This window comes from Rousettus aegyptiacus, unplaced genomic scaffold (genome assembly GCF_014176215.1).
Source record: "Rousettus aegyptiacus isolate mRouAeg1 unplaced genomic scaffold, mRouAeg1.p scaffold_m13_p_13, whole genome shotgun sequence".
In the NCBI taxonomy this organism is placed as follows: domain Eukaryota; kingdom Metazoa; phylum Chordata; class Mammalia; order Chiroptera; family Pteropodidae; genus Rousettus; species Rousettus aegyptiacus.
The window spans coordinates 17,973,502-17,999,089 of NW_023416288.1; the positions used below are offsets into that span (position 1 = coordinate 17,973,502).

Sequence of the window (25,588 nt, forward strand, 5' to 3'; positions counted from 1 at the left end):
GCCCATCTTTTGTGTTATCCTAGCTAGTAGCATTAGTAGCAGAAAATTAGAATTCCAAAACACCTCATTAGGCATTCTTCCTTGCTCTTTCCTCAATATGTGCAATGGAGTTTTGATCGTATAGTCTATCAAATTATAAATATCCATAACTGAAGTCTCAAGGACATTTTTGCTATAGTAATTTACAAAATGTTCTACCCAAAACCCACAGCCTAAATTTCAAGCCTAGTATAATGAACTATGATTAAGTTGACTGGCAGCATGTTTAGGCATACGTTGAGTATGGTATGCAGGGTTGTGTTTCAGTTTTCTTCCAAAGGAATCATATCTTGTGCTCATCTAAAAATGCTGTGTATTGATACTATTGCTTTACAATACCAGTTGGAAATGTGTTTTAATGAACCAGAAAAGTCTCTGAGAAAACAGGTGATAATCAGAGAGTTAAAAAGGAAAATCCATAATTGGAAGAAAAGATGAAAGTCACAAAGTATATAACAGAAGTGAAAACAAAATAAACAAAGGCCATGAACACATCCCCTATCTATATGCATGCAATCATGCTTTTATATACAAATGAGGAAATATTTGTGAACTATAAAAGTATTATTAATTCTGGAAAGTAATGCTTTGTTAATAGGGTATATGAAATATGTAGTTTTTAATTGAGATAACTTTTCATACAGCGAAATATTCAGATTTTTAAGCATGTATTTTAATGAGTTTTAATAATACATTCACTCTTGTAACTCAAAATCTATCAAGATAATCTATTGCCCCAGTAAGTTACCTTGTACCTGTTTGCAGTCAATCTCTGACTCTTAAGGTATCACTTTTGGGATTTTTATAACCGCATATTAATTTTCTCTTTTTAGACTTTAATATAAATTTAATCATCCAATATGTACTCTTTAATACATGAATCTTTAAAATCAACAAAATATTTTTGAGAATTAACAATATTGTTCTATCAGTTGTTCATTTTTAAACTTTTTATTAAAAAGAGTAAAAGAAACACATTGAGGAAAATAAGAGAGAAGGTAAGGAGAAGGAAGATGAATACAATAATTAGGCAGAAATCATTTAAGAACACTTAGCTATGTGCCAGACTCCAAGGCGTTCCGTATGCATTTTCCTTTATTGTTATTAATTGGGGAGATTCTGGAATAATCACCATTTTGCAGATAAGAGTACTAAATAAGAGCCAGGTTAAGTAACTTTACTAGAATCCCACATCTCTAGGGAGTCTAATCTACCATTGCACAATATTATCTCTCAGGAATTACATTTCCACATTGAGTGAATCGAGGTCTGTTCCTCTTTCCATAATTTTATAGATAATTTGTGATTTTCATTTTGATTTCCTTTTTAGTCTAGCTCAATTTTCAAGAAGGCTATTAATTTTATGATTGTATTTCTTCAGCTGAAAGAGTTTTAATTACTTTTAAAAATATATATTTTTAATGATTTAAAAAATTTAGAATGTTTTAGATATACAGAAAAGTTGCAAAAATGCTATAGCATTTACATATACCTCACAGCAATTTTCTTTATCATTAACACATTACATTAGTTTTATACATTATTCACAATTAATGAAACAATATGACACAATATTATTAACCAAAGTTTATACTTTATTAAGATTTCCTCAATTTCTACCTCATGTCCTTCATCTGATTCAGGATTCCATCCAGGGGACCCTACCACATTCAGTCAACATGTCTTCTTAGGCTCCCCTAGACTATAATCTTAGAGGAAAAGCTTTCAGTTTTTTGACCTTTGTGTATGATATTAGCAGTGGCCTTTTCATATGTGGCCTTTATTATGTTAAGGCAATTTCCTTCTATTTCTAGTTTGTTGAGAGTTTTTTTTTTTCCAAATAGTGAAAAGATGTATAATTTCCTCAAATGCTTTTTCTGTATCTAAGTGATTTGTCAAAAATTATTATGGCTGCTCTAACTTTCTGCGAATTAGTCTTAACATAGCATATCTTTCTCCTTCCATTTACTTTTATTCAATGTGAGCTCTTATATATTTATAAAGTTGATTTCTTATAAAAATATGTAGATGGATCTTGATTTTTAAATGATATATGCCCACCTTCAAATGACACCATAGTGCTTTCTGTGAAATGTAGGTGTATTTAAAAAGGGTATTCTCAGTTCCTCCCTCTCATTCCTTGTGATATCTCGTTTTACTTGTTTTTCTTTTCTTCCCTTTCCCTTCCTTTTCTCTTCCCCTCCCCTTTTTTATATGCTGTCATCACCCGATACACTGTTACTATTAATACTTTAACAGTTATCTTTTAGCTCAATTAATAAAAATAAAACTTAAAAAATAAAAGATTATATTTTACCTTTATTTGTTCCTTCTCTGACTCTCCTCCTTTATATAGATCCAAATTTTTAGCATATAGCATTTTCCTTCTGCTTAACAAAACCTGCCTTTAAGCATTTCTTGAAGGTCAGAAATTCATTGTCTGCTGGCGTTGAATTCTCTGTTTTTGTTTGAGAAAGTCTTCATTACTTTTTCACCTTTGAAGGATAATTTAACCAAATGTGGATTCTAGGTTAGTGGTTTTTACTTTGAACAATTAAAATATTTTACTCTCCTCTATTCTTGCTTCGATGATTTCTGATGAACTGTCTACCATAATTTAGTCTTGTTATTCTATAGGTAAGGTACTTTTTGTCTCTTTTCTTTCAAGATTCTCTGTTTTGTTTTCTGAAGATTAAATATGATATACTGAGGTGGCTTTCCCCCCCCTTGTTATTCCAATTATACATGTTATATTTTTTTATATTGTTCCTATTATCTTGGATGTTCTGTTCTTCTTATTCATTCCTTTCTTTTTTCCCCTTTGCATTTTAGTTTGGAATATTTTATTGACTCATCTTTTAAGTTCTCTAATTCTTTCCTAGGTCATTTTGAGTCTACTGTCAAGCCCATTAAAGTCATTCTTCACTTCGATTACAGTGCTTTTTCTAGCACTTCTTTTTGATTCTTTCTTTCACTTTTTACATCTCTTCTTACATTATTTATTTTACATGTTTTCTATTTTTTCTATTGGAGCCCTTAACATATTTATTATAGTCATTTTAAATTCTCTAATAGTATCATCCAAATCTGTTTCTGATATTAATTTGTCTCTTCAGACTGATTTCTCTTGCTTTTTGTCATGCTTTCTATTTGTTTTGTTTTGTTTTGTGCAAAAGGAACTAAGATAAAAAGAGCTTTAGTGTAAAAATAAATTTTAATTTGGCTAGGAATTGAACTCTGTGTAATATTTATTGTATATACAGTGGCAGATGCTTCCTTTGAATACTTCAAATTCCTCTAGTGTACCTGTTTTTGTCTCTTCTTCTTGTGGGCTTCCCACAAGAAAACAAATAACAAAATGGTGTACTAGTCACTCCCACCAATAATTATAAAATATAAACTACCTAATCAAAATAATATATCTGGATTAACATACAAAATAATTCCCAACTACGTGCTGTTTATAAGAAAGTCACTTTAGATGTGACATATATAAACTGAAAGTGAAGGGATGGAAAAAGATATTCCATGTAAATAGCAACCAGATGAGAACAGGGGTGATCATACTTGTATCATACAAAATGGACTTTAATTCAAAAACAGTCATGAGAGACAAAAAAAATTTTATAATGATAAAAGTTCAATTTACTTGGAAGATACATACATATATAATAATAAGAGACTTTAATACCCCACTTACAATGATGAACAGAATATCTAGTTCTGAGAAACCAATGATGCAATTTCTCATGAGGGTAAATATAAATTATAATAACATGTTAGCCATTGTTTTAATTACTTTGTAGGAAGAATTTCAATGAACTTGATAGATTTTTTTTCTACTTAATTCTGATAATCCTCCAATTAATGGTAAGAAATTTGAAATGAAAGAGAAATGAATTGACTTTTAAATTAGAAGTGTTCATGATTTAAAAGATTGTCAATACAGGTCATGAGTCTATGAGTATTGAAACTCAGTGTGTAATAAATACTGAGTGTTCACCAAGTTCGCTACGTTGGCAGACCACAGCATATAAACTGAATTCAGTTCACCATAAACAAGTCAAGTTAAATGGAACACAGCTACACTCATTTTTTCACTAATTATCTATGGCTTCTTTCATGCTCACGAACCTAAAATATTTGCCATCCAGTCTTTCATAGAAAATGTTTACCTAGACCTGAATTAGAGAATGGAGAAATTGTTATATATTAAATATTTTATCATGCTCTGAACTCATTCTGAAATATAGCAAATTATAAAACCATTATCAAAACATAAAAACATATTCCAGATACAAGTTTAATAGCACATAAAAATTTATCATAAAATAGGTTTGCTATGAATTAAATCCAAGAGTACTTAATTTATAAGGTTTATTATAATACTGCTTTCTCTATAATAGAGTTTTATGCACCATAGCTTCTTTAGCCAGTCATCTATCATAGGACACTTTGGTTTCTTCCGTGTCCTGGCCACTGTGAATAATGCTGCTATGAACATCGATGTGCTAATATCTTTAGAGATATGGGTTTTTAAGTCTTTGGGGTAAATTTCCAGTAGAGGGATTGCTGGATCATATGGTAGATCAATTCTAAATAGGAAAATATATTTGTGAGCAATGCCTCCAATAAGGGCCCAATATCCAAAATATATAAAGAACTCACATAACTCAATAACAACAAAAAAACAAATGATACAATCAAAAAATGGGCAGAGGACCTGAACAGACACTTCTCCCTAGACATACAAATGGCCAACAAATATATGAAAAGATGCTCAGCACCGCTAGCTATTAGGAAAATGCAAATCAAAACCATCTCACACCTGTTGGAATAGCTATAATCAACATGACAAGTAATAACAAATGCTGGAAAGGATGTAGAGAAATAGAAATCTTTATACACTGTTGGCAGGACTGCAAATTGGTATAGCCACTATCAAAAACAGTATGGAGTTTCCTCAAAAATGTTATACTTTTTGACATGGCTGTTATACCCATTTTCCATTAGACTTATTTATTGCTAGGTGTTAGATATATTTGTTTTAAAATTACAAAGGTAAAATTTAAAAAACTTATTAATGTTTTCTATATTAAACTTTTTATATTCACTTATTTTTAATAATTGTAGATTCGGACTTTCTACATACACATTTGTCATCTGAATACAATGGTAGTTTATTTCTTCTTTTCAATCTTAATATTTTTAATTTCTTTTTCTTGACTTATGGCACTGGATAGAATTTCTAGTCTAATTTTGATTAGAATTGATAAGACAATATCTTTGTATATTTTCCATCTTAGAGGAAAGCTGTCATCATTTGATGTAATCTTTGCTGTATCTGCCTTTGCAGATACTGTTTTTTAGATTGAGAAAATTCCTTCTTGTTCCTAATTTTCTAAAAATCTTGTTGTGAGTGTTTATTATGTTTTTCACATTCTTCTCTCCTCCAGCAAATCTTTGTCTTTTCAGTACTCTGGAATTGAAAAAATTCCGCCCTGCTCTTCAGAGACATGTTCTTTTCTTCAGTTCTCATTGCTTCCAAAGCTCTCCAATGTCAAAATAAACATGATGTTTTAAATTTCTCTCACTTCATCTAGTTATTGAAATGGTATCATTGGCCTGCTATAACCTAATCCATCATGCCCAGAAGTGGACTTCATCTCAATATTTCAAAACTTTCGTCATTTTGTTTTATCATCATCTATTTTACTATATGGACAAGTTTTATTTCTTTACCTATTCAGAGTAGGTTTAGCTTTTTTTATTGGGGAATTTTATGATAAAGTCTTTTACGATACTTAGTCATTCTTTGGTAATTTTATTATTATTTTTTGCTTACTCTTTTTAACTCTCTCTTTCTCTTTTCTTTTTTTTTTTTTTTTGCTTTTATACTTTCTTTTTTAAAAATATTTTATTTTATGAGTTTCATTTTCTTTGCTTAATACTCAGGGGCAATAATAGAATACTGGCTTTCAATCTTTTTCTTCTGTTTTTACACACAGGAAAGATGACATTCATTTGAATATCACATTCATTAGCATACCTGGAACATAGTATATTCTCATGCCAGAAGTCTGGCTTTGTGCTTTAATTATTTTTTTTTCTTATTTCTCTCCCATTGACACTTTAATTAGTAGAAAGTATCTATATATGTTTAACCTGTTAAGTTCTTACTTTTAGCATTTTTCTGAATTGTCATTTTTGTTAGTATAAATTTTTTTTTGATAGAAAGTTGAACTCTCTTATCATATAGTGGCCCAAAATTTTACCCCAAGTACTTACTACACTAAATAAGCTGATGCTAAAATTTTCTTTGCATCACAGAAATGAAAACTTCAAAACATATATATGTTAAACGAGGTGTCATTATACTTCACAAAAAAAAGTAGCTTATGAGAGAATCTACTTCAAATACCTTCTATATTTACTGGAGTCACAGTGAACAAATTGAAAAGAATAATTTGTCTATCAAATCAATGTATGATAAAATAAAGAAAATTTATGCTAAATAAATGCATACTGAATTAAAATGATTCTTACTGATATCTAAAACTTTAAAATATTCCTTGGAGTTTGGTCTATTTCTGTAAAAGTTACTGAAAATTTTAAATATTGGAGCTCCATTTTTCTCTAAGATCCTTTTCATAAGATTAATTGTCAATAAGTAAATAAATAATGTTCTCGATAAAAAGATACTGATTTGACTTGAAATTAACCACTTCTTAAAATAATATTTTTCTGATTAGATTTTAAAAACAATAAATTTTATATATATATATGCCTTATATCTAATAGGATAAGTACAATGTTAATCCTACTTTAAATTAAATTCTCATCCAAAGCAGGCAAAGATGTCTTGTAATTCTTGTACTATTGAAAATTAGATTTTTTTTTTGCTTTTCCTCATTCTTGTTAGACCATAATAATATCAAATCAAGTACACGTTCTCTCTTGTGGAATATTTGCTGATAGTCATAAAATATTTATTGAAGCCCTTCTATGTGCTGTGTTATATTCTACAAGAATTATTTAAAGCATAATGTTTGACTTCTGAATTCAAAAAAATTATAATTTCACTAAGGCTTGCATACTTACATAAGGTAAAAAATAGATAGGCAATCTAATGTAGGGTAGTGCTTCTCAAAATATAGTCTTAGAATATATACATTAAATTATCCGGACTTCTTGCCAAAGACGCTGATTCTGAGGTTCTCTACAGACAAAATTAATCAGAATATCTCTTAGTTAGGCCTGGGAATATGCATTTTATACACTTAATGTTGCCGTTCATCTAAAACTTGAGGGTCACTGGAAAGGCAGTAAAAAGTTTGAAACCAAACCTAGGTTCAAATACAAGAATATTATTATTAATTAAATTATGATCATTAGAAAGTTATTTAACCTCTTTCCAGCTCATTTTCTAATATGTAAAATAGGACTACTGTCTATAGATGAAATGATTATATATAATGTATGCATGCTGACCATTATAGAGGGTTCAAATAGTAATTGCTCAATAAATGCTACTTATTATTAATATTTTAAAAACAGCCAGGCATTACATTAGAAACTCAAGTCGTTCACAGAGGATTTTCACTGCTTAGGATTAGGATAGTGTAGCTTACACCAAACATGCTCCCACCAATCAACTAGAAAAGTTGCTAAAATTAAAAAGAAAAAAAATTACCAATATAAAGGCATTAGAGAAACAATTACTGTAACAATTAAGACTAAAGGGGCTAAAATTCTAGAAAGAGGAGAATAGATGAACGATAATCTTGGCAAGTAATTTTCCTAGGGGACTTTTGCCAGTTCTGACTGGGGACCTGGGAGAATCATTCACCAATTCCTGTTTGTCATTGATTGACAGCTGACCCTGGCAAGTATATGCAAAGGCAAACGTAGCCTTTTGTAGCTTTGGAAAAAGCCCTGAGGCAGAAATGCTGCTACTAGCAATTAAAAAACTAGAAGCTAGCTAGAGTCTACTGATACAGTAAAGCCAGAGATGAACCAGGCACTGATAACATTGGTTAAGATCCACACTTTAATATTCTGATTCACACATGCCCTACTTTAAATTCTGTCCTTTCACTACTTCTCTGAAGCAGGAGCCAGTGACTATTTATGAAACAGGGAAACTAGTAGAACTAACTGTAATTATTTCTGAACCCACAACTGATAGCTCCCTTCTCAACTACTCGTCAGCCAGTACTTTTAATGGCCTGATGGGGAAACTCACATTCATCACTCAAAAGTCTGAGCTCTTATGGTTATTATGCCCTTTTCAGGTGATGGTTGCTATAAATGCCCATTCATGGCTATTACTGAACATGGAAGCAAAACAAGTACCTCAGTGAATTCTCGAGCTTCAGTCATATCTGTCTCCACTAGGCAGCGGCAATTCTTTTTTCTGATGATAATCAAGGTCAGTTTGTGCTCTTAGTACTCTTTTCTTTGATGCTTTCGAGAGCATTATATAACCAACTGGCAAGTCATAGGTTACTAGATCCTCTGGTGAAAAAATATACTTCCTAACTCCAGGTCCCACTCCCACCAGAGAAAAAGTAAAGCAGAACTTAAATTTATACTGATAGAAAACAAAGACTCCTAAGCTGATCACTTGGAAGGATGGTGAGAGAAGTCACTCTGTCTTTCGCCCTTTGGGTTTTAGGACTCAGTATTCTGCCTGCAGCAGCACCATAAATGTGCCCCAACCTTGCAAGGCGTCTCTATGCTGGCGCCTCAGCTGCACCTGTGAGAGGCCATGTCAACATTCTATCAGTCCAGCAGCCGACAGGTGGTATAGTATGTGGAAGACCAGTGGATTGCTTGGTATGAAACAATGTTATACAGTATCACACTATAATTGGTCAGACATTCAGTGAGTCTTTGGCTTCTGCTGGCCAAGGCTCTGTGGGTAGAAAAATTAACTCATAAATGGGATATGTATCAATTCCGATAAGGACAAGTTGCTGCTCTCTGGTGAAGAAAGGGTAGGATCTATTCAACTTGCCATAAAGGAGCTGGGTGGGCTCCTCAAGGGTTGGTACCATAGTGAAGATTTCATGACAATCTCTGCTGCTATTGTGTTGGACATTCAGCAGCAAGAACCAGTCTTAGTGAGATAAAATATATATTGTTGGGTATAGGCGTTGCTTCCACCTCGGCCACCATGGCTAACCCAGTGTTACATGTTAAAGCACTGGGATGACTGAGGAGGGGGGCCGGCGAATCCCCACCGAATGAGTCAAGTTACCCATCTGATCGCTCAGTGTCTCTGTTGCAGTGGATGTTCTTAAGTGGGCGCGAATGTAAGATATAAAAACCACATATTTTTACTACCATTCCCCCTGGAAATTAGTTGAGAAGAACTTTCTTTAGAAAGTGACAGTTCTGGTGCTTGAGAATTTGAGAAAAAAGTGATGTGTAACTTTTGGAGTATAGGACATTATCAAGGGAAGAAAATGTAGAGCAGGTATGAAGATCAAAGAAATTGAATAAACCCTGAAGAAAGCCCTGAAGAAATTAAATAAACTAGGTTCTCATCCTTGTGCTTCCATAAAAGGCACATGAATAGAGTGGCAAGAATGGAAGCAATGCATACATCTAACAGTATATATTTTATCTCACTGATCATCCAGAGAAGGGCGGAAGACCTTGAGTTTTAGGAATTTTGTGCCATCACCTCTCTGGCAACTTAGCTGGGCTCAAATATGGGAAAACTACAGTGTTCTATAGCATATTCATCACCCAATATTGTGAAGCCTTTTAAGTAGTATGAATGATATAGCACTTTCCTTCATTAAATCAACATCTAAATCATTTCATACTTCGTTATGAAATGTCTTTCCAAATGTATTTCCACACATATTTATTTCAGTAGTACTGAGGAAAATTGTAAGTTTTAGAGCCAGACAAACCAGGTTCAGATTTTGCCTCTGTAATTTTACAAGGTTATTTAAATTAATCTAGATGCTTAATACAGAGCCAGTCACATGACAGGAACTTGCTAAATGCTAATGGGCATTATTATCAGTATTATTCTGTATCATAGCCTTAAAGGAATTTCATAAACAATTAATTCCAGAATTGCCACCATTTACTCCAGAAAAAAAAAACCCTTCAGCCTTTATAACTTTTACTCTTTTTTTTTCCTAAGGAAATAGATTAAATGTCACTATTTACATGTTTTGTACTGACATTTCCAAAGGAGGCATATTTGCCCTGAAGGTTCCCAGAAAACAAGACCTTTACATTATTTGTTTTATAGCTTCCCACTTCTTCAGTCAAATCAGGTACATATCGGTTGCTGCGACTTTCTCAATTGTGGTTTATTTATTAGGCCATATAGACAAAACTCAATACTGACTTTTAAAATTAAGAAGGAAAGTTAATGTCCTTTCCCAAGTAATACCTACATCAATATTTCAATCATTCACCCAGGTCATGTAAAGCTGCATTTTAAAATTCCCAACACATCACAGCTTAGACATTTTATGACCTCAAGCATTCAGGGCAGTTGACTTATTAACCAAAAGATAGTGTTTAACCTCTCGTGGTTCTCACGAGGCAAATGCATTCTGACTTGTCAAATTCACCTCTCTATATATTCTTGGAGTCTGAGAAGTTATTTTAAAAGAAAAATCTCAATCTATATTATAACAGCTCTACCACTCTGTCAAGATGAGGATTGTTGTAGGTCAACCATATATATAGGAATGACTTCTGTTAAATGCAAATGAAAGCAACAATTGTCTTCGATATATGTCATTTGACTCTAATGCTTCTATGATCATAAACAATATATTATACAGTCAAGTCATAAAATATCAGTTAACGTTCATTGGTCGGGGTTCATTTGCAGAGACTATAATGCTCTTCGGCAGGTTTGAGCAGAGATAGATTTATTACTGGGTATTTAAAGGCTTACAAAATCTCTGGAGTTGCTGAAGAAATAGTTTTAGTGTAAATCAATACTTCAGGCCAACTCTTCTACTGTCGACTGTGGACAAGCCAACCAACTGAAAAGATTTCTTTCACTGCTGTCATTCAGGGCTAACCCTGAGGAGCTCTATAATATAGTGGATATTGAGTTTTGGCTTGTGACAGAATCTCATCCAGAAAAGAACAAAACACTTCTTTTTTCTCTGCTAACTATAATACTAACCCCATTTTTTCCTCCTTGGTTACTAGCCATAGGGAACTTCCTATGGTGTAGTTAAGGTTAAGGCAACAAAGTAGTAGGAACAGGGATCCTGAGGATCTATTCATGCAAGTTATTCATCCTTTTTGGTCTGCTAGGGCCTATCCCACATTCAGTATCAATTGAATAATGACATATTCCTGCACATGATTCAAAAGATGAAATAATTCCATTTGCAAATGAGCATTTTGAGAGTTGTAATCTTTTTGTATTTTGGGGTTCCAGGAAAACAATCTTTACTGAGTATATTCAGTCTTTGCTGAAGTTCAGTAGTAAGCCAGGAGCTGACTTTTCAAACTAAGACTAGTCCTCATCAGAAGAAAACATTGTTTTACTCCAAACCCTAGAGCCAGTTTTGAATTGTGGTGGTTCTTTGGGATTGCCAAGAGGTACAATATATTTCTCTGTGTCACATATTTATTACCACTGGAACTGATTTGTTATAAGGCTCAAATGGTAGGATAGGTTATGCTATAGTTTGGACCTGCTACTGAGCCTTCTTTTGCTTTGGGAAAGACTTAAATCTGGCAACCTTTCGGGTTTCCCAGTTAATAGGTGGGATAGTGAACTCAAGTATGATATATGTTGCTTTTAAAATCCAAAAGTGCCTAATAAATATGGTGCTTCTTTATTGTACAGTGTAAAGTGTGTCAATTTTTCTCTCATTTTAGAGGACATATTTTACATGGACTCCTAAATATTTCACTGATGTGACAAGCTTCTAAATTTTCATGGAATTTATTGTTTATTCTTTCTCATGCTGTGTTTCAAGGCATCTGTGATTCCTTCCATTTTATGCTCACCTGATCCAACTAAAATACTGATATCAATGTAATGGATGGCATAATGTTCTGTAGGATATCAAAATGATCAATATTGTTCTGAGTTGTATAATATTAGAGAGCAAGAGAATTGACATAGCCCTGAGGTAAAACAGTGAAAGTCTGCTGCTCTTTCTGCCACTTTTGCTGTATTTTAATAATTATCAGTTTAAGAAAAAAACAGTCTAAGTCAATAGCTACATATCAGATGGCAAAGGTATGTTAATTTGCTACTGGAAATACAGTTATGTGAAACAGTTGAACACTCCAAGATATGTGGAATTACTTTTGATTCCTGCATACAATTTCTTTTTATTAAATCAATCTATCGCCTGACCATTATAAGCCCTAACATTAATTGGTTGAACACATTTGTGTTTTTTAATTCTGGGTATTAGTTGTAGATCAGAGTTAGTATCTAATTATCTTCAGAATATCACAAGTATTTTTCTTTTCCCAATGCATAGTCACTTGGAAGATATCAACAGGTCACACTGAGTAAGACTTGGAAAAATGACTCACATTGTGTAACTCCTCTTAATCAATGAGTTCCATGCCTAGCAAATGGCTTATTTCTGTGAACTAAGAAGCTATGGCTTAATTAAGGAATATTTTCTTGGGCTCCCAGATTTGCACAGTTAGGAGTAAATAAGCAATCACTCCATTCCAACATTTATATCTTCCTGAATTTTTCTTTTTGTTTTTTGCATTTATAAGAAATTTCTTTCATTTGAATTTCATTTGTATATGCCCTTACCGAGGTATTAACTGGCTAAGCAAATAGTGAGTCTGTGCTGCTTCAGCTAATAAATAGAATCCAAGATCTCAAGTACTTATACTTGTAATTAAATTACCTTCCCAATTGTCAGTCATGTTCCCAGGTATTGGTCAGTATAAATTAGCAAAGTCTTGCAATTAATTTTCAAGACGACCCTAGAACGATTTCACCTGAAGTAGTCACTGGACAAATGGATATAAAATTCATCATTCTCCATCTACAAACTCATTGCTTATAGATTAAAATTAGAGTCAGACCCCACGCTGCTATTTAAGACATAGAGTTCAGCAAGCTATTTTTTATTTTTATTTTTTATTTTATTTTTTAGGTGAGGCAACTCTTGGTTGGCCTCACAGATTGCAAAGACCTTGTAAGCTTACAATTCCTTGTTTTTTATTTATTTATTTTTTTTATGCCTACAGCACCTGGTCTTCCTACGTGGTCTCCCATCTGAGTACTAACCAGGCATGACCCTGCTCAGGTTCCGAGATCAGATGGGATTGGGCTTATTCAGGGTGACATGGCTATAGACATTATCTGTACAAAATTTTAGATCCACACTTTAAAACCACAGTGATTATTAAGCTCTCTTTGGATTCTCTGTGGCATGATTACATAATCTTTGGAACAAAAACAAAAGACCAGATGAGTTCTCCACAAAAAATAAAATCAATTAATAGCAGAAACAACAAACAACGAGGAATATTTAGAAAGCAGTAGCTTTGGTTTCATTTAAATTTATCCTGGGGATTTTCCTTTCAGCAAATTTGTTCTGAATCTGCCCACTTCTCCAGGAACCCATACAGAATAAAAAGGGAAACAGTGACAGATGGCAGACAAACCGTCAAATATTTGTGCTTCTTTTCTGTTGTTTAGAGTTGTTTCTGGGAAACAGCTCCCACTTCCTGCAAAGTCTAGAGATTCCCAACTTGACTTTTAGGTGAAGTGCGAGGAATAGCTCTTACCTAAAATTGTGAGCAGAAGTGGAAATGTGTCAATTCTGGGGTAAGGTGGTTAAGAAATGAGTCTGTCTTCTTTATGTTTTCTACCTTTACCTTTCAGCTGAATATGGAGTACTCTGAAGCCCAGCCGAATGGAATAACAAACTAGAAGTCTGGAGTTCTCAATCACCAGGTGGAGGAAATACATCAATCAATAAAGACTCTCACACTGAACTTTTCCATGAGCAAAAAACAAACTTGCCTTTAGTTAGACATTGGAATTTTGGGTTAATTTGTTAGAGTAGCTAGGATTCCCCCAAATGATGCTAGTGAAGCAATAGAAATCTCACACCCAAGCTACGCTGTCGGCATATCTAAAAGACAGAAAAAACTGGGAAACTTTAAATCTTATATAAATTCTGACAAAGGTAGAGTCAATTACCAAACCCAAAGAGAAAGTTGTAAACGTGCTACAGAGAAGAACATGGAATGAAGAAGATAAAGTCTTGAGGCCTGGAAAGATCGTAAATCTGTAGCAAATACTCTCTACTTGAAAAATTAGTTTTCATTCTGAGACCTGAGGTTCTTAATTAAATAGAGCAGGAGCTGGAAAAGTAAAGAGAGGCAAAGAAAATTTTAGGAAAATATAAAGGTGACAAATTTCTGAAAATACCAGCATAATATAACAACCAAATGGGGACACACCACATTTGAGATGATGTTTGTGAAAAAACCTGTAAAACAGGACAGGAGATAGAAACCTTCCTGAAACAAGGTAGGATGTAAGGATCAGAATAAAAGCAGCCAGAGTCATATGCATATGACTCAGAAGAGTCATATTTAAAATCGTTAAAACAATGGATAAAGGAACTTTTGACACATGAAGCTTAGAAAACAGTCTTTGGATATTCCTACCACCATTTTTAGAAGAACTCTTGCTTCTAATTCAGGAGAATTCATCTACTTTAAATATGAATAATATAAAAGAAATTTGGTCATCCTTCACCTAAAGACACTACAAGAAATAAGATGAAAATCGATATAACATTCTGGCAGATGGCAAAAACTCACCAGAAATGTTGTCAACACTAAGCTATATACTATTAATATTAATGAAATGTAATTACAAAGATAGTATTCCTTGAACATCCAAATATACTGAATCTCATAAATAAAAAGTCTCAGAGTAGATATTTTTCTATAACAAAATTCTACATCAGAAAAAAGATATTTAAGATGTATAAGAGAAAAAAAAATATGAACAAAGGTCATTTTACTTATTCAAGCTATGAAATGTAAAGGCTATTAATAATTTTGAATATACAGAAAATTAGGGATTATTATGTTCACGAGCTCTTCCTAAAGAATCTACTAGAGCAGACTTTATCCATCCAATGAGATAGAAAAAATCTATTAGGGGAGTGGCGATGAATAATGAATATTCTTAACAGTAAAATTTTGACTTAAAAAAAAAAGATTGAAATAAAATAGCAGAGTGGCCTATAAAATGTTAAATGTTCTGACAACATAGAAATGACAGCTAACCAAAATGTCATGTTGACAAGGGGAGAAAAGGTGGAATGTTAAAAGTCAAAGTATATTGTTTAAAGCTGACAAATTTAAGTAGTAGAAGCTTAACTACATAAGAGTATAAAGGTAAACACAATGATAATAAGATTGAAAGGTAGAAGAAATGGAGAAAATACAGATAAAAGATACCACAGTTTTCCCTTTTATATAAAAGTAAAATTATAAAGTTTGATAAACTAATTATCAAAAAGCAACAATAAAAAAAAGGGAAAAAATTAGTAGTTGATAGACAGTCATGGGGTTGGGGAGCATGGCATAGGGAATGCAGTTAGTATTAATATGATGGCTAGGTGGAGGGCCAAGAGAGGGAGGGAGAAATTGGGGGGATCATTTTATGAACTATATAGATATCTAATCAATGTACTGTATACTTGAAACTAATTAAAATAAATTAATTAATTTTACAAAGAAAAGAATCTACATATTGAAAAAGTAAATGAAACATTAGACAAATGCAGAACAGGAACCAGACATTGTCATACCAATAAATATTATTGAGTTTAATTCTATGAGAACAGCAATATTTTAAATTGTCTTTCAAAGCAAAATCCAATTCTATATTGTATAAAAGAACATGTCTTAACTGATTTAGAAATGTTGAAAAATAAAATGATAGACAAAGTAAACTATAAAAGAAAGATGGAAAATAGCAGTTATCTTCCAGTTTTCCACAGGATGATGGAAGCTGCCTAAATTTCAGTTTCCACACATCCTCCTGCAAAGCCACAGGAAACAATATAATAAAATAAATTTCACATACATATACCATACCTAGAGCATAATTAGGAGACATAGATGACCCAAAACTCCAATTTTCATGGAAATGGGCTATAAACAGCTACAATCAGAAGAGTTCTCTCTAGGATTCACCCCAGAGTTGAAAGTCAGGTGGATACCCTATGGAGAAGAGGACAGCATGCCTAGGACCTGCATTGGTGGAAAATAAATTGTATAGACTGCCAACGCTCTAATTTGGAAATACTGAACATGAACTTTAAACCTTGTAGGTCAGAGCATGGCTATTGGGAGTCAAAAGAAAGAGGCTTAAAATTGAATGGGACCAAAGGTGACAGTCTTGGAAAGTCACCACCCGTGGAGAAAGGGTCATTTTAGAAAGGGAGATATCCTTAGGAGACTGGATAATGATGAGAAAGATGGATACAGTTAAGAATGGGTTATACTAAAGCAGAACATATGTCAAAAAATTAGAAGATGGTAAAAAGTGCTGTTTATTTAAGACGCTTATTTCATTGTATTACTAGTAGATGGTACGAAGCTAAACCAAACAAAAGCAAAAACAAAGACTGTTACCTTGATGACTGAGCAGAGAGAATTTAAACAGAATTTAGACTAAATTAAAATAAAAGTACTAAATGAGAAACAATAGAACGCTTTATGATGCTAAAATTTACTATTCACAAGTATTATTATAGCAATTTTGCATATCTTTTTCCAAATAGCACAGCTTAACCTTAATACAGCAGAAACTACTATATATACAAGGCCCAATAGCCACTAGTACATTAGTCATAGATGATATTAACATATACTTTTCAATCTAAAGAAAATAAAGCAGACAAAAACAACACTATAGAAAACCTGAACAATTTTAAAAATGTTTATATTATAGATATATATCAAAATTCATGTTCTTCATGTTCCCAAAATAGGGAATGATATTCCATTTCAATTGCACACTGAACATTCACAAAGTCAACCGTATATATGGATATGAAAAGATATAAAATTTTAAAATTAGAAATAATGTATTATGCTCAAATCATAATTTAATAAAGTCAATAATTATTTGTCAATAATTATTGACAAAACCAAAAATAATCAATCCATATATTTGTATTTATGCAATGTATTGTGAGTATAGTGCACTTCAAAAATTGTTTTTTTAAAAAATATCCAAAAAAATGATAATGAATGCAAATGCAAAGGGATGAGATGAGAATTTGATGAGACTTTCACATGCAAAGTCTGGGAGAATTTGATAATTTAAAATATAACAGTAATGAAGGACTTCTACTTCCAACCATGACAAATTAACTAGTTCTGAACCAGTCCTCCTGATGGAAGCAACTACAGTACTGGGCAGGATATGTGAAATGACTGTTTCAGACATTGAAAAATAGGTGGGACAGAACTTTTATCCCTGAGAAAAGGTAATAAATGAAGCTATTTCTACAACTGCTTTGACTCTCTGCTGGAGGCATGATAGAAAGAGAAGGAACCCAAAAGAGAACATGGAAGATATGCTGCTTTGAGAAGACAGAGATGACCTGACTTTCAGAAACTTCCCAGAAGATATCCCACAAGAAAGTAATGGATTCAACGGGAGGCAAGATTCAACCCAAAGCACTCTGATTTCAGTTTACGATCTTCAGTGCTACTCTATCCCGCACATACTGCACTCTATTATAGAGGATCCAGTGTTAGCCATTAGAATCCAAAATTCAAAGCTTATCTGGATTTTCTCTTGGAACCTGAGTAAGAGTCAATTCGAGCAAGAAAAGAAATGAATTGCCTTGGAAAATCACAATGTTTGTTAACTTTCTCATAGCTATAGACACGTTATTTTCATTAGAAGCTGATTTTGTACTACACAACTAGAATATGCCCTATAGATGCATCAATAACATTATTAAATATCTTTTATTAAATTTTTTTTTATGTCTCATGAATAATTTAGTTAAGCTTCCACAATCTAAGAATTACATATTGATCAATTAAGTTTATAGCACAGTGGGCAGACCATATAGTGTAGGCTAATATGCTTCAAACAGCTTAGTTGGGAAGTGGACTGTGCACATGCATGCAGATATTCATTCACTTCTGTTTCTTCAGGAAAAGTTCCAACACCAAACTTGGACAGGATTCTGATACCGAATTGGCTAAATCTACAGCAAAATTAAATGAAAGCCTGAAATGACAAGCAAGTGAAATGTCAGTGAAAATAGTGGCGTAAGGTCCTTCAAAAATTCTCTCATCCATGAAAGTAAAAAGAACACTGGTAAAACTTATTAGAATCACCTTTGTAAGAACTCTAACAATTACACAAAGTCTTATAGCAATCGAAGGAGCATTTATTCAAGAGAAACAGATGAATCTCTATAAAAACAGTGAGCTTTGTTGTCTGGAGCCATTTTGAGGAGAACAAGACTTTGTTAAGCAGGATGTTTTTGCAGAGTCAGTCAGCCTTGCAGTCTGCTGACTCAGGAGGAAGTGCACCTGGTGTGGGGGCAGGAAATGGAATGTTCTTTGAATAGCTACAGAGTTTCCGTGATTGGTTGTTATTTAGAGGTGTTTTGCTTTTTACCCACTCAGTAGGGTATAAATATGTGTTGCAAAATAAACTTGGGGCTGCTGCAGTATTGACTGTGAGCCCTCCCGAATCTATCTCTTGTCTCTGTCTTTTTCTTTAATCCTCACTCCCCATCTCGGGTGCTGTTCGACCTAGGCCAGCAGTCTCTGGTGGGCTCCAACACTTTGTGGCATTTTTGTTACTCTATTTTCTTTTTCTACTTCTAAACTCCATGGTAGCCTTGAAAACCAGCAGCACCCAATGACAGTGAAAAGAAATCAAAGGGAGTCACTGGAGGGGCCAAATGGAATTGAAGGTCCTTCAAAACCTCAATCCCAGAAAATTGCCATTATTTGATATATCTAGAGGTTCAATAGAAGACCCACACCATTTTCAAGGCTGTCTTTATTTGAACCAATTCAGAGCTTGCCAAGTACTAAAAGACTTTTACCTGAGGCTCTTTGTCAAAAAAGATTAGAGGTAATTAATTAAAATCATGACTGCCCCAAGCAGTGAGAAACAGTTGGGTAAAAGGACAGGCTAATTAAGAAAATTTAAAGGAAAATCAGGGTGCCGTAATGGCTATAGAGGGCTTTGAGAAGGTCCTACATACTCCTGGGACTCTAGAGGTTCATATATGTGCACAGTACTGAGCCCATGCCCAGGGCTATGTGCATGCTTAGGAAAGTACTAAGAAGGTCCTAAGTGCTCATTTCGGAGCTCTCGCTTCAGGTTGTATACAAACAAGCAACAAAGGCTAAAGCAGAATTATTGACTACCTGGCTGAGTGTTAGAGATGTGCCAAAATAACACACTCACATTGTCCTTTAGCAAGCTCTGGGAGGTTTACTCGCTGTAAACATTTAAGGAAATTTCTGTTCAGTAGGTAAGCACTAAGTTAACCAACAATAGATTTAGTGGTGATAGATGACAAAAAATACAGACCACAAAATAATTTCAGAAATGTCACTAAATAAACAACAACATCATCAGCAATAATAAACCCTAGGGAGAAAAAGAAATAAGTTCCAGAGTTGCTATATAAATTATTTAAAATGTCCAGGTTTCAACAAAAACAACAAAAGACTATAAACATAAAAAGTAACAAGTGAGAAAAGCCCAAGCGCAAAACTTAATCAATTAAAACTGTCTCGGAGGAAGCCAGGCATTGGACTTATTTACCAGACAAAGACTTCAAATCAGCTATTTAAAATATAGTCAGAGAACTAAAGGAAACCATGTAAAAATAACTAAAGAAAAGTATTCGTACATTATTTCTCAAAATAGATAATATCAATAAAGAAAAAGTATATAAAATAGAACCAAAAGGAATTATGCAGTTGAAAAGTATAATAATTGCAATTAAAACAACAACATTATTCATTCTGAGAAGCAAAAAAGAAATAAAAAACTAAGAGCAGTTTCAGATATTTGGTGACATTCTGGGCCATGAAGACTGAATAAAGGTTCACGAATCAATTTGAGAGACTTTTTGGAATGATAGCCTTCCTGTCTGTGATCCAAAGTATATCTGGGAAGGAGCCCATTTCCTTGCCAGTTTCTGCCCAGAAGCGAATCATTCCCTGGCATTCTGAAAACCAGCAACCACGGCATATACACTGGCATCACAGCAAGAAGCTCCATTGTGACTACCCTTCCCAATGGCTTCACAGGTGGGAACTGGAACAGGAGAGAGAAAGGTGGATGCATTCAGACTGGCTTGTGAAACGCACACCTTCGGGAGCCATCAGAACTCAGTTATTATCATTTATTCAATATAACCCCATGCTACTGTAATGCACTGAAGATCTTCTTTAGGAGTCACAAACTCATATGACCTAAAATATTTGGGTTACATTTAAAAAGAATAATTGTGCAGAAACTATTTATCTCAAATGTTGAGTATACTCAGTACTAACATTGCAGGTGAAAAAGCCTTGTTCAGCCTTTATTATTTTTATTATAGAAACTAATCAATAGATTAGGAAGGGAATACAATGTTTCATGTTTCATGTATCTACTGCCTTCTGAATAAAAATATTTTTCTAGGAAGTATAAGAAAGGACTGGGATCCTTTAAAGTAATATGCCAAAAAATTTGTCCATTATGCATATATGTGTGTATATAATGTCTCTTGGAAATGCTTCAGCCATTCACTTTAGTTTTGTTATTACCAAGAACTTTTAAGGAGTTCGAATGTCCCTATTGTTTTTTATTATTGGAAATGTACTGCTGAAAAGAATATTTTTCAAACTGCTGCAAAATACTGCCTATTGGGAATGCTCCAGGGTGATTTTATTTCCCATGTTCCACTCAAAACCCAAACTTTAAATTATGACAGTTATAAAAACAGAGAGATAACCACATTATTTTATTTTCTATGATTTTAGATGACCCGAGACATCAAGTTACTAAAGCCGATTTTGTGCCTGCATGCTGTATAGTACACATAATAATTTTGAAACTGTTCCCTTGAAGGACTAGATTACACTACTACTATTGGTAATAACAACAACAGAACATGACAATAGTACCTAACATTCATCAAGCATATGCTGTGTGACAAATACTAGGCTAATCACTTTTCCTAAATATTCTCATGTACTCCTGGAAGATAGAGACTTTTATTGTCCTCATTTAACTTGGTTACTTAGGAAACAAAATGGAAACAAATGCTTATATACTAATGCTTTATTCAGGAATTTAAGCAAGATTGCTGTGAAGATGAAGAAAGGTTTCAGAATTGGTGAATATGGAGTCACATGCAAAATACTTTTATTCACATGCAAAATACTTCAGCACTTCTGAATATTTATATAATGATAATAAAATAGAGGGATGATAAATGCAGACTCATGGAGCAGCAAGTAATTGTTGGTCCAGAATGGGTGAGTGACCTGAGCTAGACTAATCAGGTTGGCTCTCCTGGAGATTTGGAATTGGGTTCAAAACAGTCATCTGTGGCAGAGAGAAGGGATATTATAATAAAAACATAGCTGCTAAGGGTTTATTCTATGTGCGTATGAACCCATTGAAGGTCCTGATTTTGGAAGACACCTTAAAAAATACCTCTGTGAACACGCAGATCTGAAGATTATTTCTTTTATGAGTTGATACATCCCAAAGAATGTGTTTGAAAGAATAACTTACAAAATGTCAAAAGATCCAAGTTCTACTTCCAACAATTACTTGCTGCTCCATGACTCTACTAAGATGATTTGAAGAATGCAAATAATTCACTCTATTGATGGGCCCTAGTCTTTCCTGCATTTGTCATGAAATTATAACTTAGAAGCTGTGATCTAAGAAGGGAAGAAATCTGTTCTGAAGAGATAAAATAGTTAAACAGATTCATTGAGTATCTACTGATTATAAAAGGGCATGGATGTGTCTATTTTTCTTCTCAATCTGTGTCTGGTATCTGGTTCTATACCCGGAATACAGTAAATACTTACCAAATATTTGTTAAATGAATGAGTGAAAACTGAAGTAATGAAGCATTCATTTTCTTGTACTGGTAAAATAATATGATGCCATATATTATTGGTCATTATCCTTTTCTCTGAGGTGTTAGTTATCCAAAGATATAAATATTAATTTAACTATATCAGAGCTGTAACATCTCCAAAGTTAGGTATGATAAGGAAAAAATAAATGTCTCTGACTTTTCTTAATTTTTGTGAAGCCATCAAGTCATTTCTGGCATTGTTTTATTTTCAATCTCAATTTAATTAATTGAATAAAAAACAAAGGTCAATTTGATTATATTAAGAGAGAAACGAATTACTACAAGAATACCATCAAATTTATTCAGGAGTTTTTCATTAATTTATTTATTTTCTTATAGCTTTTCAGTTTGTTTTTTTTGTGATGTGCTACTTGGTTATCAAGGCCAGTTTTCCCTGGATATTGCAGTATGAAAATTATATGGAGAATATTTCTACTCATAGAAATCTTAGGATTTCAGACCAGCCTGTTTCTAGATTTTTTAAATCAGTCTCCTTCAAAGTACTCTGATACAGAACATTCAGTTCTCTCTTACGGCTTAAAAAAATTTGACTCTGAAAATGCTAATCAGAGACAGTTTGACTGGCCTAATGAGACGTTTTTCCATAACTACTAAGAGAAGTAGCCAATATTGAAGTTTAAATTCTGTTGCTAGGCAACCCAGAAACCTAAGTACACCTAAGACCTTTCCTCCACTCAAAGACAAGTTGTAGAGAACTACATCAATCAATTCAACAATCAAATTCCATTTCTCTGAAAGAGAACTCATCTGATAAGGGCAGATCCTTCCATAGGAATCAGCTTAAATATGATTAGATAGTTTTTCTATCATCTCTATGTGCACATGTGGTCACAGTACAAATTATTTCTTTTTATTTAGTTTTTATGGACCAGACTTTTAACTCATTAATTCAGTCCAGTAACTGAACCCTTAGTTAGCTATATGTCATATCAGGTACTGAAAATACACAGATTAAGTGGAGAAACCTTGGTCCATATGGAACTCACATTCCAATGATGGTGACAGAAAAGTAAACAAAGCATTTCAGAGATGATAAAATAGGAAAAAAATTAACCAAGTATATACAGAGTGTAGTGGGAATACTGAGGAAAGAATAATTAACTTTCCTGAAGGACTTAATAACTGAGATAAGTTTTAAAAGAACAACAAAAAATTTCAGGCTGAAGAGAAGAGACAGGCATTCCTTGCAGAGGAATCTGTGCATTTGGAAAGTCACAGGCCTATGAGCTGATGTGTATCCAGTGACTTTGCCAAACTTTTCTTATTAAGGCTAATAGATAGTCATTATGTTTTCTTTAGATTTCCATGGACAAATTATATTGTCTTTGAATAACTATGGTTGAATTTTTATTTTTAAAATCCTTATGTATTTTCTTTATTTTCCTATTTACCTTATTGAACTTGCTGCGATATCCAATATAATGTTTAGAATGACAGTAATGAGGACTTGATTGTTTCATTTATAATATCAGAGGGACAGTTATTAATATTTCACCACTAAATATGTTTCCTGTATTTGTTATAGATGCACATAATTAGAAGAAGCAATTTTTTTTACTTTTAGTAGTTTTCTAGGGGCAATATTTTTGAAATTATTGTTGTTATCTATATTCTGAAGGAAAAAAATATATAAATAACTGGAGAAATAGTCTGTGTTCATAGATTGGAAGACCAAATTATTTCCATTTTGAAGTATCAATTCAATGCAATTCTAATAAAATTTCAGCAAGCCATATTGTGGATATCAACAAAGTGATTCTAAAATGTATGTGGAAAGGCAAAAGGCTGAAATAGCCAACACAATATTAAAGAAGAACAAAGTTGAAGGACTGATACTGACTTCAAGATTTAATATGAAACTATGGTAATTAACACTGCATGGTAAAGAAAAAAGAACACAGTATACTAGTAGAATATTAGAAAGCTTAGAAATAGGTCAACATGAATACAATTAACTAATCTCTGACAAGGCAGTAAAAGCCTACATACAACAAAGAAAAGATTGCTTTTTTGACAAATGGGCATCCATATGAAAAAAAAAATCTAGACTCAAACTTTACATCTTTCACAAAAATTAAATTAAATTATATTATAGACCTACATGTAAAATAAAAAAAATTAATTTTATAAATCTAGAAAGAAGCAGGATAAAATCTATGTGAGCTTGGATTTGACCATGAGTTTCTAGGTATGACACCAAAAGCATTGTCCTTTGTCTTTAATCAAAGAAAAATTGATGAATTGAACTTTATTAAAATTAAAAACTACTCTGTGAACTACACTATAAAGAGAATGAAAAGACAAGACACAGGCTGGGAAAAAAAATATTTGCAAAGCATATATCTAATAAAGGACTTTAATGCAAGATACAAAAAAAGATACTAAAAAATTCAACAATTTCTTATTGAGTTAACAAACAACTCAATTTAAAATGGGCAAAATATCTGAACAGATACCTCACCAAAAAGATAAGCTGATAGCAAATAAGCATATAGAAATAAGCTCAACATCATTTGTCATTAAGAAATTTCATATTAATACAATAATGAAATGCCACTACACATTTTAGGTTGGCTAAAGTTTCCAAAACTAACAATACAAATTGCTGGTGAGAATGAGGAGCAAAAGAAACTCATCCACTGCTAGTAGAAATGAAAAATGCTACAGCCATTTAGAAAGATAGTTTGACAGTTTCCTACAAAACTAAACATAGTCTTATTATGAATTCCAACAATTGTTCTCCTAAGTACTACCCACGTGATTTAAAAATTTATGCCCCCACAAAAACTTGTATAGGAGTGTTCATAGCAGCTTTATTCATAATTACTCAAAAACGAAGCAACCAAGATTCCCAGGTGAATAGATGAACAAACTGCTATATCCATACAATGAAATATTGTATAGCAATAAAAAGAAATGAGCTATGATCAAGCCATGAAAAGAGAGAAAATTAAAATGTATTTTTCTAAGTGAAAGAAAAGCCAATCTAAAATGTATGTATTGTATGATTTCAATTATATGACATTTAGAAAAGACAAAACTGTAGACCCAGGCTAAAAAGCTCCCAATGTCCAAAGCTGGAATAATTTGAGCAACAAAATATAGTGGTTTTGGATTATAATCTAAGTATAAAATAAATATCCGTCAAGCACATCCTAACACAAATAAATGATTTAATAAGTTAGATGGGGCAAGGGAGACAAATCTCTCATGTTTAAGAATTCCAAATAATTTATGTAGATGCTCTGCCCTCATGGAGTTGGAACACAACTTCCCCTTAAGTGTACATTCCCCATAGTTACTTTTTTTCAAAGATAACAGCATAAAAAGGGGAGTAAAAGAGTAACTTTATAGTGGAGAAACCTAAAAAA

At 33.0% G+C, this 25,588-nt stretch overlaps 1 pseudogene; it reads right to left on the reverse strand.

Moving 5' to 3' along the window:
- Positions 1-13,260: 13,260 nt before the first annotated feature.
- LOC118611005 lies at positions 13,261-13,379 on the reverse strand (annotated as a pseudogene).
- Positions 13,380-25,588: the final 12,209 nt, after the last annotated feature.